The 14,123-nt window shown below is 38.0% G+C and overlaps 1 long non-coding RNA gene across 1 annotated transcript in view; it reads left to right on the top strand.

The window, feature by feature from the left end:
* Positions 1–14,123, top strand: part of LOC138067526 (uncharacterized) — a 98,721-nt gene that overhangs the window by 40,259 nt on the left and 44,339 nt on the right. The window lies entirely within an intron of this gene.

Raw genomic sequence — 14,123 nt, 5'->3', positions numbered from 1 at the left:
TTGTTTTCTCTCTGAACAGGGCCCATGCTTCACCAGTCAGCATTTGTTCCTAAATAATGGAATATCTCAGAGGTTAGGAGGGGAGGAAAATGTTTCATCTGGAAAGGATGACTAATCAACCCAAAGGCCTTTTCAGACAAAGAAGAGAAGGAGAAAAAGTATACAGGCAACAAACACATTAATTCCAACTTTGATTTTGCCTCTTAGAGGTAAATTTGCAGAGGCAATAGCAGATTATTTTTTGTCATTGTCTGTCCTGGGGTCATCACTGCATGAAAAAAAAAATATGAATGCATTATAAGGTGGACACACCTTTGGGGTTTTATGTCTTGGCTAACTAGTGTTCAGAGGACTATTACTCTTTTTGTTCCTGAAGACATGAAATTGAATTTTAGTAGTAACAGTTCACCTACTGAGGATCTGGATGAGCAAGAAGTTCCCACTCTATCATGATGTTCTCTTAATACTGCTGGGATGGAAAGGTGGGAAAATGTGAGGGGGAATAAACTGGTGATTATCTGTTTGACAGAAGCAAGTAAGGGTAAAATTTTAATTGATCAGCTTTGTGTCTTTTGTAAGGAGTGGATCTGAAGCGGATCTGAAATGTGAAAAGAAGATTCTTGTGGACAACTTCTGAAGAGAGTGGCAAAGTGAATGTTTAAATTCAAGACTTTTGCTGGACTTTATAGTACAGTAATGCTAAACATACAGTATTTTACCACATGAGTTCAATGGGGTTGACTGTCAGGCAGTTCTATTAATTTGGGCACAGGAAAGAATCTGGTGCCTCACTAGTAATCTTTGGTGAAGTGACTAATTATCTGAATATTTTAAAAACTTGTTATTTCTAGCCTGAATTTATCTAGCTACAACAGTCAGCCTTTAGATCATGTTACATCTTTTGCTTTTTAAAGTAATTTGTTATTATTTTTCCCATGTAAGGGAATGACCGATTGGGAACAAATGACCCTTTAACCTTTTCTAGATGTAGCAGACTGAGCTTCTTGTACCTTCCACTGTAAGACCAATTCTTTAATACTTTAACCATTACCTCAGCTTTTCACTGAACCTCTCTAACTTACCTAAAATGAACCTAACTAGTCACCTCACGCCGTTGATGGCTGTTTCAGGTAACTATGTTAAAGATAACTGTAAAAATAAGCTCATCAAACACCAGAACTTGAGAGGTTTCAAGTTTTTGCTGTACTTGGTGTGATTTGTGCAGATCTAGGCTACAAAAAAGAGTTCTCTGAGGAAAATATTTTGTGAAAATGATCATAGAACCAGATTTTCTTTTCTCCATCCAGATGTCCACAATGACAAATAATTTGTAGGACACAACACTTACTGATTTGGCTTTGTAATTTCCTTATAAATGCTACTCAGGTCACAATCAAACCCAGAGAAAACAGAATTCCAGGAAGAACAGAAATCTAAATTTGGGGATGCAAGTTTACAAATGGATCTTGTCATCAGAGAGGCTCAAATGAAAACCTAAGCACTAGGACAAAAGAAAAATCCAATTTCTATCAACATAGAAGAATGTTCAGATTCACTGCTGGGAAGACATAATAATAACTTTATCAGCCTCTGCACCACCGAAAGCTATTTTCCTGTGAATTCATGACCTTTGTACTCTATAATTTTCTCTAGTTCTGCTTGTAATAAGTGCAACTGTCCATTGTTGAAACAAAGTAATAAATGCAACAGTATGAAACTGCATGCACTAACTGACTAGCAGGTTTTCACTACTGTCTACTCCTTGGCTAGCTGACTGTTGCCAAGGGAAAGCATAAAAGCTGAGTTCTGCCCATCCTCTCTTCAGTGGAGGCATTTCTTTTTGTATTTTTTCCCCTAGCTATCCAGCAGTATTCACAAAAGTTGTAGAAACGTAAATTGTCCTTCAAATTTCACCTCATCTTTCAAATTTGTTTGAAATTCTCTAGATATTAAAGAAAGGCTATTGTGTAGGAACTGATAGACAGGCTGGTGACATTAGCATCATCTTCTTAGGAAAATAGGCCTAAAAGGAGAAATAAATGAGGAAATAATGCAAAGAAACATGAGGCAAATCCCATCAGTTCCTCTCTTTTGCTCTCTTTCATTTACCATTTATACTTTTTCTTGGGTTTGCACTTCACTCAGTTTTAAAATAATTACAATTTTTAAGATCAATGCTAAATTAAAATTTTCATATATGTTAAGTGGGGACTAGCACCTCATACTATTTTTCATTATAAACACATTATTTTTCTGGCTTGTTTACAAGAAAGAAAAAAAGACCTAAATGGGTCTAATCCTTCTGTTACCCTCTTTTCAGGTGTCAGTATTTCACTAGAAGCCAGTATATGCAGTTGATTAAAAGCTAAATATTGTGTACTGTTAAATTCTTTGTGAAATGGAACTTCTAAACTGAACAACCAAAGCGTAATATTTAAGCACAGGAAAAGATTACAGCCGAGTTGTTGCTAGTAGATTTGAGGAAAGAAAAATACGATCACTTGACCATCAACACAGACCTTTTTGAGGAAGGTAGGCCTTACATAATGCATTTTCTTTGTTGCATTCATCAGAATTATCAAGCTTTCAACAAATACCTAGCAAAATTGGATCTGACTACCATGCGGTTTAGAACGTGTTTTACTTACAGCTTTAAAAAATGAATGAAGAATGAAAATCATGACTGTGGGCAGATTCTTCAGAAATATTTCAGCTACTCTGTATTTGCTCTCACTTCTCAGCTGCCCTAATCTAGATAGGAAGATCAAATACCCAGAGAATGGCATAAAAAGAGCCATCACAGTGAGAAGAGGACATCCAGTTGGACTAATGTAATCATCCAAATGCCTCTCCAGCTCAGCGTTAATTGAGGTTGTCATGACTTGGCAGAGCAAAAGCAAATTTTGTTGATGAAATTTTCATCGCTGTTAAGTGAGAGGATCAGCCTTATGTAAGATCACCAAGTGGGTAGCAGAAATGAGGAGATTATTTTCTGAACTAAGCACTGGAAACCCACTTATTTTGCATCTATAGAAATAAAGTATTTGGGCATAACTAGATTTCTAGGGGTTTCTTTTACGGAGCACTTAACAGAACTGCATAGGAAACTGCATGGCTGAAGCAGATGTTCTACTTCACTCACACAAAAGCAGCAGATCCAACTCAGCAGATCCTGCATTTTCATCAGAGGAGAGGAGTCCAGGAAACCCTACCCCTCACCGAATAGCAGGGCTTCCTGTGTAATTTGCTACGTACACCAGCTGTAACTGGGAGATGCTAGAGAACAACTCTGCTTTGTGATAATGAAGAGATTTTTCATTTGTATTGGTTCAAAGGCTGGATGGAGAAGGCTGAAATACTCAGTGGGGGGTCAGAGTGCAGATCTGGATCTCTGGCAAGTTTGGGGTCCTTGAGCAAATCTCTCTCTCTCTCTCTCTCTTTCTTTCTTTCTTTTTTTTTCTTTTGGGTTTGAGCCTACTTCTGATTAAGCGGAATTAATCCGTAATTAGAAGCAATGAGGTTCTCGGGTTTTTTCCTTCTCCTTTGCTCCTGTTGAGCGTGGAACTCAGACATAAAGCTTCCTTCACAGCAGCAGTAAGGAATTCTTTTCACTTCTGGAATCTGTAAGTTTCGTAAAAGTCTCTTCCTTACCCTGAGGTCAGTGATGTCTGTAGTTTAATTTAAGGCATTAGAGAGAAACAATTAGTTTGCCTGGTGCCTAAACTGCTGCTGAGTAAATAGCTGCAGAAGCTGAATCTTTAAAAAACTCCTCATGACTTTATTTATCTGGACTCTCAGTTGCCATCCAGATGCAAGAAATTACTTCAGTTCATTTTAATTCTTGCCATTTTCTCAGCATTGTTCTACTTTAAGAGGCAAATAAATGCAGTAGGAAGATACCTATAGATGTGTTCAGCAGCTGGAGGGTTTATGATCTAACCTAAAAAATGCAAGTTGCTTTTCTTGTACTAATTAATACCAGCAACATTTCTACTAAATGCATCTGCGTGCCTTGCAGAGCTCCTCATGTCTCAGCAGTGGGTTGAAGCTCAGAGGAGCACAGTTTCACTCACCAACCAAGACTTTTGCTGAATGGGTTTGTAAAACCTCAGTGAGCACTCATAAAATTAAGTCCCAGGCTCCACAGCAACTCCTATTTTAAATTCTAAAGCAATCAACTTAACCTAGGCTTTCTATCAATTATAAAATAAATTTTGCAGAAAAAAAAATCAGAAAGGATTATTTTAGATCCTAAACAATGTTTAAATACTCTTTTGTCTAAATACAGAGACTCCTGCCCTGTTGTAAAAGGTATTGGTTTTTACTCAGTCTTAAGGTAAAATCAGTGCATACTTGAGAAAATTATGGTCATTTTTGGACAAAATAAAGATCTGCTAGCTTTGAGTATGTACTTGAGGCTTCCACTAATAAATAGCCTCTATTATGGACCACATAGAACTATCTGTAAAACTTAATTCAAATGAAAAAGTAGTAGACAGAGAAAAAATCCAGATTGCCTTCCAATCAACACTGGGGATGTACCTGAGAATGTAGTATTACTATAATTGTAAAAACACTGTGTTTTGGTAAACAGTCCAAACTCATGTCAAGCACCTGAGGCCCAGGAGGAAAGCGATGGAGTTTCTGTCAAGCCCACACGTGGGGTTATGTTTTGCACAATGCTTATTGCTATGCGGAGAGGAAGAAATACATCTGTTTCCATGATGAGAAGGTAGACTTTAGATTACTGCCCAGCTTTTGCAAAGCAACACAAACTTCCAGCATGTGTCTGTATTCTGAGCTACTATCCCAATTGCTGATGAAAGATAATAATTTTATAATTCGTTTGGATTAAAACTAGTTAAAAAAAACACACAAAAGAATAGTCTCTGTCATCTGCCATACAGATGAAGCTAAGATTTTCCCACAAAGCATACATAGGGTCTGAATAATTTGAGGATGCAGCTGAGAGACAGAGATAATGGGAAAAAAAGGCTAACTGCGTATTCCAGAGGCTCCCCATTGGACATGAAATGAAAATAACGACTGTTAGGATGTCAATCTGCTCTTTGACAAATCTCATATTTATTATCAGACCCATATCTGATAACAGCTGTCTATGAGAGAGAAATCAAACTACTTTTATTGACTTTGTCCATTGTCCTGTTGACTTCACACTGCTGGAAAGATTTATATTATTTAGTTTTGATCTTGCTTCTCACTGATCTTTTCAGTCTGGGATTTACCTGAGGTAGTGAAAAGATTGTATGTTGAATTTTAACATTGCTATGGCTGACTTCAAAACCATGAATGTGAAACCTATAAAGCTAGGAGAGAGATCTTCTGTTTATTCGGGTCTAACCCAAAACACAAAGTGTTAATAGAAAAAAAATGCTAATTTCTTTTCACTTGTCCTATTTTACTGGAACATCTTCTTAAGCTGACAAAGCTAAACTGTACATTACTGTTCACTTAAGGAGTGGTGAAATTAGGTCTTTTCACCTGTTTTCCCTGTTTCAAGTCATGTTAGCCGAGCTGGTGATAGCACACTGCTTAACCCAGCTAGATTTAGGTAGAGCAATTGTGCAAATGAGAAGGACTAAATTTCAGCTTTGCATAATTTTTACCAGAATGGAGGTTTAGACTAGTCATCATAATACATATACCCACTCTCTCTGTTTTCATTGTTCAGGCTTAATATAAAAAATCAGTCATGATGAACATTTGATTTTTTAAAGCCATTTTCATGTTACCAATCTCCACAACCCCTTGATTTTCAACTCCAGCGTGTTCTGTTAATGAACCTTTGTGAGGTGCTTTGATAAATTAAATAGCAGGTTCTGTGTAAAAAATATTAATGTTAGGCTAAAAATCTTTTTCGCTTTTAAAATTGTTATTGGATATGCCTTTGTAAAATTACATTTGAAGTGATAAAGAAAAACACAGCAGAACTTTACTAGGCATTTATTTATCCAAACAGGCATACCTTTTTAGTTATAAAAACAAAGCAAGACATCCACACTGAGTTGAAAATAATTACAATGCAATTTACTACTAAATAGGCTTTTCTTCTTTTTTATCACAGATGCTTTAATATGAGTAAGCTGAGCCTTTGCCTGGCTGTTTAGTTCACATAATCCCTACCTTATTCTGTTTATCCTTCTGGTATGAGCAGATGGAAAACAGGAATCTCAAATTACTATCCTGTGTTTCTTACTTAGTCTCAGTCCATGTGGACTCCTTTAATTATTTGATTGTCTTGTTCAATACTTCACTGTTTCATCCATCAGTGAATGTGCTGTTATAAAACAGGGTTCTGAGACTTTACTGAATCTACCCTTGTATCAGAGGAAATTTTGGTCAGCTTACTGTATAAACTTTGGTATGTCTTTAAATCCATGTGCGAGATCCTAAGGAACATAGGGAAGATAGGTGGGAATACAGGCAATTTAGGTGGAACTGTGTTCTCACCCAGAAAAACAGACAGAAAATCTTCAGGAAAACTGCAGATTGTCTACTCTCAAAGTCATCTATCAGTAATTTCTCTTTCCAAACTTTTCCTTGCTCAATGGATAGAGCTTTGCTTCTGTGACTGCTCCATCAGTTGTCTGAGACAGGAGGAACTGAGCTGTAGCAAAAAGGTTCCAGGCGGCTCACCAAGTATCAAGTTGCATGAAGTTTGTCTTATCAAAGGTTGAGACAAAATAACAGTTGTCTTCTTCATATTTAGGCTGCAAAAATTAACTCTGTTGTGGTACGTGAGTAAAGTTTTAGCAATGGAAGATGTCAGAGAGGTTATAGGAAGATTTTGGTTAAAATGGGCTACTTGAATTTAGAGAGCTATGGAAGTTTCGGAGGTATGTTGGTGCCAGCAGTGATTTATCTCTTTCTTTCTTTTCACCTGCTCCAATTTCACCTATCCTAACAGTCCTTCCTTCTCTACCAACTTGTAGAGCATAGGATCCAGTCCTTCCTTCTTCCTCTCTTAGGAACCAGCAACCTCTCTTTTCCCCTCCACTCTTCACCCAACACAGCTACCTACCTCTGTTTGTCTGCAAACATCCTCTCCAAGACCCTTTTCCCCTGGCAATTATTTACACCCTTTCCAACCTGAAACTCCACCCTACCTGCTCCAGCAGCCTCCTTCCTCCCACGGCCTCTGAGCCAGGGAGGGTGGTGCAAGAGAGGATAGGGCTGGGGCTATACTGCTCCAGCAGCCAGCTCCCCCCAGCCCTTGCTTTGCACATGTCTAGAGCTTGCACTGGCATTATGTCATTCTGGAGCCTCTGCTTATTGCATCATGAAATGCTCAGTCATATTCTGCTCAATGTCTTTCTGTGCTCTAAATTAAATTGCAGTTGGTGTTCCACGTTTAAACAATAGCCAGTTCTGAGAAATTCTATGTGCATATGCATATTCTGACAAAGATATTTACTGGGTGAATAGTCTACAGTAGAATGAGTAAAACATTATTCACTAAGTTCAGAAGAAATGTGACAAATGATCTAACTACAGGATGTTATTTTTGACTTGAAAGAGTGGCTCGGCTAAGAGTTGCCCAAATGTCTCATGGTTTTGGATTTCTCAAGTAGGGACCTTATGGTCCTGGAGACACCTCAGAAAGCATGCCTTCTGAGACATGTAATGTTACCAAACATAATAGTGAGCAATTTCAAAATACTGATTTTAAAAGACAGTAAAGTACATATATCTTTAAAATATTTATATGTACAATATCATGGCATAAAATCAAAAACTAGCAAAATTTGACTTCTGCTTTTTAATGTCTTAACTAATATGTACAGATGATTGGAATTTTCTGAATTTGGGAAGTGTTCTAAAAGTGTAATTGGAATGTCAATGTAGATGAAAAGCATGAAATGAATTTTTGGCAAAATTACAAAAAAAATGCTACTTTCGCCCACTTCTACAACTATGTTACTGCTGTTGTATATTTCACATTCTATTCAAAGTATAAAACTAATAGAAGACATAGTTTAAAATGTCTGTAAAATTCACAAATGATCCTTAGGGTAAAAAAAAACAGCTGACGTGAAAAATTACTATTTCTACCTTTGATTTTTTTTAAATCAAGAATTAAGACAAAACTATTTTCACATTAGCCAAATTATTCAGCCAAAAAATAGTCAGTTAGGCCCAAATAACATTTAACAAATATACCTACACAACATGCCTATCCAGATATCCAAATTTCATCTTCAAATTAAGTAAACTAATATAAAATTGCTATTTAGAATCATAAAACATATTAATAATTAAATAAATAAACAAATTAGATCAACTACTGAATGAGAAAGCCTATAAAATTCCAACTATAGAAAAGTTACCACTGTAAATAAAATTGTATAAATAAAACTGTATTTTTCAGTTAGGTCGATGTTCATCAGTACTCATCCAGGAACTTTCAGAGTTCTTTCAGCTGGGACATAGAACAGGATGAATTATTAGAGAAAGATTAAAATTTCCAGAATAAAGGAAAATTCCCAGAAATAAGATTCCCTTGAAGCATAGGTAAAAAAAGCATACAAATATATTGCTTCCTGAGACCACAAAATTTCTAGTCAAACTGTAAAACTGAAAAAAAAAAAGTATTTCACATGAATGCTGGAAAAACTGACCCAAGTAACTTGCTGTCCTCTGCATAATTTGAGCTTTCTTCGGTTTTCTTCTTCTTCTTTTTTTTTTTTTCACTCTCCTTAAAAAAACCTACAGATTCATTCCAGCTGTATAAGGAACACTTTTAAACATCTTCAACAAAGCAAAGTTTTGCAGGAAAAGAAAGAAGATATGAAATAGCAAATTGCAGAATTGACATGTAAGGACTTTCTTTCTTCTCATCCTGTGTATATGCTTTCGGTCTAGCTGGGAAAATGTAGATCCGTTTGCTATCTAAGTTTAACTCCAAACCATTGTTACCAATCTTTCCTGGCATAAAGAGGAGGCTATAATAAAATTAGACAAAACAGCTTAGAATCAGAAAAAATATTATCACTAGCATTTACTACAGAATTAGAAGATATTTTAACATTTTTAATAGGGAGTTAAATGTTTGCAAATATAGAACTGAAGAACACAAAAGCAGAGATCCCTGAATTACTACATGAAAACAAAGATCTAAAATGTCGTTTGCCTTAAAAGCTAGCTTAAGTGTTTTGATGAAGCAGTGAATCATCATGTTTGTATTCTCTTCCTAAGTGTGCAGCTCAAGCTCACTTTCTTCTGTGACTATAACCGCCAACGAACTTGGTGAGACTGCATGAAAGAGAGAAGCTTTGAGGCAGTGCTTTGTTAATAGGAACAACTGTTTCTTGGTCAGGGATCTTAACTACTTCGGTTATGTCTAGTGGTAAGCAGAGATGTTTGGCTTTTAGATTATGAGAAAGTCTGCAGTTGTGAGAGGGAATACAATTTCATGAGTATCTAAGAGCTTGGGAGTTTGTGCATTCAGGAAGTTACGGTCTCCTAAATTCTGAAATAGCTTACAGGCAGATTTTTAAAGTTTTTTTCAGTGTTAAAAGATGTAGAATGTATTCAGTAGGTTTTGCAAAGTATACAAGTAGATTAGGATCCTAAACCTCACACTGGCAATTTCATTAGGCATCTACCTGCATAGGTATCTAAAGGCCTCCGTTTCTTCGAAAACATGGTTCTTTGCTCTGCTCACCAGTACAATATCTAAATACAGTACTGGACTAATGAAGCACCTAATCCCACTGAAATTAGAATGAACTGAGAGTTAGGCCCTTCATCCTCCCAGTCAGCCTGTATCATGACAGTGATGTGACTGTGAAAAGAAGATGTAGTAGTAAGTGCTGTAGGGATCCTGAAGAATGTCTGCAGTCAGTGACTCCTGAAGACTGTTTGGGAAATTCAGATAAGCCTTAGAAATTTCTGGATGCTCCTCCACTCCCAGATGTACTACTTAAGACTCTTTTGCCAGTAATCAAATCCTGATTCCCTTGACTATGGTCACTTATGCAACCTCACCCCATGGTAAGTAGCTCAGAATCCATTCTGCAAAGGAGTGGAGTGGAGCGGCCACTGCTGCAGAAGCAGAGGATAGAGGCTGAAAAGCTGCAAATAGGTGAACAAAAAGAGCATGAAGAGGGTAGGGCCACAATTGCACAAGTGATAGGCTTCATGATTAACTCTTCTCATCATTTGCTTTTATTTGACACATCTATTTGCACCTGAGGTGATGCACCATATCTTTTCCTCTATCTGTATTTTGAACCTTGTTGTTGAGCTCCGAGATAACAGGAACACCCTGCCCTGCATGCTGGCTGTGGTGGTGTGAGCAAACCATTTCCTGTTTGGATTAAGTATGATTATTTTCAGCTGATATCAGCTGTGTGAAGGGAAACTTCCAGCAGCAAGTCTAGCATGGCTCGTTGTTGTATGGCCGTGACGGGGTGCTATCTATGCACGTCAGGATGTCTTGGAACATAAAGACCCATGTCTTGGCCCCTGCTGCAGCTAGAGAAGGCAGGTACCAATGAGAGGGGGGCTAAAGACAGTTTATTCCAATGTCCTACCGTCAGTTAACTCTGCATAATTCTGTGATGAACCCATAGCTCTTTTCTTGTGTACCTCAGTGTGAACACACATCTGATCTATTGGAAAGCTACTTTACAGCTCAGTTTTCACATGTGAATTTTACTTGGACGACATGGATTTGCTTTAGCTATTTCACTCTGAGGAGGGCGGGAAACTATATTTAAAAAATGAAGGAGGTAAAAAAAGAGAGAGAAGTTTGCACGTTCCTGAATTACTGCGCGCTTACTGCCTCATACGTCTATTAACCCAGCCTTTGACTTTAATGCATTTGGCTCTTAACACATAGTATTCCAGTACTTGAGGGGGACAGCTTTGGGGCCTGATGTAGCGCATGAGAAGTTGGAGTATCTTTACTGGAACCCAAATTTTTGAACAGAAGGGGTATCTGAGAACACAGTCAGAAGCTTCTTTACTGCCTCTGCAATCTATGAGAAATCCGATACAGGTGCAATGACAATTATTTGCACGGTAATGTTAAATGACATTGTGGCTTCTGTGGTTTTACAATGGAGACAGAAGTCCACCAGGAAGCAGCTTGAAAACCAAGATATTCTTTCCTAAACTTGATTGCATTCTTACTGCCCACTGCACCAAGCTAGGGCCACTTTAGAAGAGCTAAGATAATTCCATAAAGAATAAATAAATGTATTAATAATTTGTAAGGTTTGCCTGCTTTGCGTGGATCAGTCACTTCCTAGTCTGTGTTACAGCTCACTTCCTCTGTAACCACACTTAAGCACTTCACACAGTGTATTTTTAATTCCTCACATCTCTTAAAATAGTGGGCTTCTGTGAAAACACGATGCTATTAAACACTGGACAACACACTGTCAGGTAGACTTCCAGGTACATGAATAACATACGAACAACAAACCACATTTCTTGAAGTATGACAGCAAGGAGGATGATTTGGGTGCTTTTCCCTTCTTTTTCCATCTGTTCTCAATTATGCAAAACTCCTCCCGCTAGTTTAAAGGAAAGACGTACACCCTGTAAAGCCTCTCATCTCTGTACAATATGTGACATCTGTATGTAACAGATGGGCTTTCAGGTTTCTTCATCACTAGCTTTATTTCCCAGGATCTGTGACTGCAGCACCTAAGATCCTATTCTTGAGATGCGAAAACAAACTCAAAACAAAAAGGCCTCACACTTGCTGTCCGTGTTCCTGAGCTCACATCAGGTGGTGAATGCAACTGTCCAGCGTTTAAGTCTCCATGCCCAACCAGACAGCATTTGTGGAGTGGGGGAGAAAATGAATTTTCTTTTCAGCTATTGGAAGGAAATTGTTAGGGAGCACTACTTTTTCTTTTATGTTTGAGTGTGTGTTGGGTATGTTTGGGTGAGTTCTTTTATTTTTTTTAACGCAGGTTTGTATGAATGTTCTTCTGCCAGTGGAGTTGGGCTTCCTCCATGCACGATGATTCCTTGCTCAAAGCGTAAAGCTGCTGCCTGAAAGTGAAAAAGTGACGTTATTCACTTCATTTCACACTTAGACATGTACATATGAGAAGAACATCCAACACTCCTCACTCGTGACAAAGCTTATCTCATTCTGAGTCAGACTGACTTGTCCTGCATGCACTCAGTGCTAGGGGAAGATGTTGCTGCTTGCCCTCCCAAGGGCCTTGCCTCAATGTCAAGCCTGCTAGGACAAACCAATGGCTTGATTGGCCACAATTTTCGAAAGTACCTAGTACTTTTGTGTATCTTATTTAATATTTGCATAGCTAACTTAAATTGTCTTAAAGGGAAATGATTCAGTGTGCTCTGAACTTACAGGTAAATAAGGCATTTATAGGATGTAAAAACTGAAGCCAATGAACATGTTAGTCATTTCTCTGTTTTTCTAAACGGCCTAAAGAATCTGGGGACTGCGGTCGCCCTCTCCTACCCCTTCTCTTCGTTCCCATCCAGGCTAATTCCTGGCTATTTCCTTTCCTGCTTGTTTTCCTGTGCCTAACTTAGTCCCTCAGCTCGTCCACCCATGACTTCTCCTTTGCTTTTCTGTACTGTCTCCACCTGGCTGCTCTGCACTTATGGGTAACTTACGGAAGTACTTTGTCCGGTAGTGCACTCATCCCTACTCCACTGCAGTCTGGCTGCCTTTTTCTTGACAGCAGCCAACTCTCACTTACCCCTGCTGTGACCAACGGAAGTGCTGCTGCTGAAAGAGAGCTGCAGACTTGATGTGAAAGGACAAATCTACTGCTTTGTGTTGTCACACAGTCCCAGGACACTGGCAATCACTCAGCAGGAGTTGGGAAAACTAAGGACTGTCCTGTGGGCAGCTATGAATCATGTATGAGAGAGAAGACATTTAATGTTAAAACAGAGAAGGTGGAGATAGGAAGTGGGGGGAATTGATCTTTCTTGTGAAGCTTAAGAAAAGTAGATACTCATCTAAATAATATGCTTTTTCCAACCCACAAGCCACAGAAAATGAGGGAGGCTTAAACTGGAGAAAGGAAGAAAGAATGACGAAAAGTGGATATAGCAGGGCTGATCAAAGAATGTTGATTCAAATGGTTTTGAAATAACAAGAGCACTGCTAATTAGCTAACAAGCTTACACAGTGTATGTAGTCCTGCTAACCCCAAACCAAATGGAATTATTTCATTTTAGATCCTGGACTGATTAGTAGTATTCAGCAGTGCTATAGGATCCCTACCTATCAACCCATCTCTAACTTCCATTAGATGGCATGACAGGGTGAATGAAAGTGTCCACTAAATATTATCTGCTATGATCCTGATATGCCATCCCACCTCATCAGACCTCATCCCACCTCATCCCATCTCTCAGACAGAGAGATTGATATATATTCTGATATATAGGGGTGTCAACACATTGATTATTTCTTCTCATTCTGAATGAAAGATAACAGCTGGAGTGGCTATATTACTTTTATTTTATTATATTTATTTATTCTATAAATAAAAGTAGAAAAGAGCACTTTCATAATTCATAGAAGAGTTGGTCAGAAGTTATTTTCAGAGGTAGATCACTCATCAAAAAAAGATCAGCTTACTAGGAACCTTTTTCAGGGCTACATTTCCTTTCACCAGATCTCTTCTCTCCTCTCTGCTCTCCTCAGCTCCATTCTTCTTGCTATCCTCTCGCCTTCCAGTCACTTCCACTTACCCTCCGCTCTCTTTTTTTCCTTTCTCCTTTCCCTTTTTGCTAATCTTCAGTATGGTCTCAATTTCACCTTACTAGAATGCAGATTTTTGAACTGACTTTTCTGTATTTAAAATTAAATTGTAACTGTCAAATTCACATTTTAGATAGTGAAATCAATAATAACATTTTTCACTTTTAGTTAACAAAATCAATCAACACAAAATCATTTCCTTTCATCTCAGAATTTGAGATTTTATTCCAGGTCTGAAACTGTGTAATTTCCCATGGAATTCAGCCAGACACTAAAGGGTCCTAAGCATGCTATGGTGCCTAAGAAAAATAACAGTGCATATAGCATTATTCCTCTTACCCTAACGTTACATCATAGCACTATGACACAGGTTGTGAAAGCAGAGTTTGTT

Source organism: Struthio camelus, chromosome 5 (assembly GCF_040807025.1).
Source record: "Struthio camelus isolate bStrCam1 chromosome 5, bStrCam1.hap1, whole genome shotgun sequence".
NCBI lineage: Eukaryota > Metazoa > Chordata > Aves > Struthioniformes > Struthionidae > Struthio > Struthio camelus.
This window is presented reverse-complemented; position numbering and strand designations above follow the sequence as displayed.